The following is a 651-nucleotide window of genomic DNA, read 5'->3' as shown; positions in this document are numbered from 1 at the left end:
AATAAAAGAAAATGATAGAAATATCAAAAAAAAAATAAGATTCCCATGTGATATGTGGTCTAGTTGTTAGCAAAATTTACAAACATGAATTTTTCGACTTTTTTGCAAAATCTCTCGAGAATTTGTAAAAATGGGCATAACTTTTGCATACGAACTCGGATGAAAAAGTTTTTTATATGAAAAATGATCTACTCGAAAAGTTACATCTTCATTTTCAAAATCCTCAAAAACCTAACAGAAAAAAAGATACGGGGCTTTTAAGATCTGGAGAGGCAAAAAAATTCATAAAAATTCAAACTTACTAATGGCGCACTTGCCCATGGTGCGCCATTAGTATCTTCCCGCCTTCAAAATTCAAAAAAAAATAAAAAAAATAGTAATGGCGCACCTGCCCACGGTGCGCCATTACTATGCCGTATATATGGCTGGGCGTATCCTCTCCTCCTTACCTCTTCACTCTTCTCATCCACTCCACCTCTCCTCCACTCCTCCACTCCTCCACTCCTCCACTCCTCCACTCCAACTTCCCTTCTCTCCTCCACCATACTACCCTCCTCCTCTCCGGCGACCTCCTCCTCCTCCTCTCTGGCGACCTCCTCCTCCTCTCCGGCGACCTCCTCCCTCCCTCCTCTCCTCTCCTCCCCTCCCCTC

This window comes from Triticum dicoccoides, chromosome 4B, assembly GCF_002162155.2.
Source record: "Triticum dicoccoides isolate Atlit2015 ecotype Zavitan chromosome 4B, WEW_v2.0, whole genome shotgun sequence".
Taxonomy (NCBI): domain Eukaryota; kingdom Viridiplantae; phylum Streptophyta; class Magnoliopsida; order Poales; family Poaceae; genus Triticum; species Triticum dicoccoides.
Note: the sequence above shows the minus strand (reverse complement) of the source record.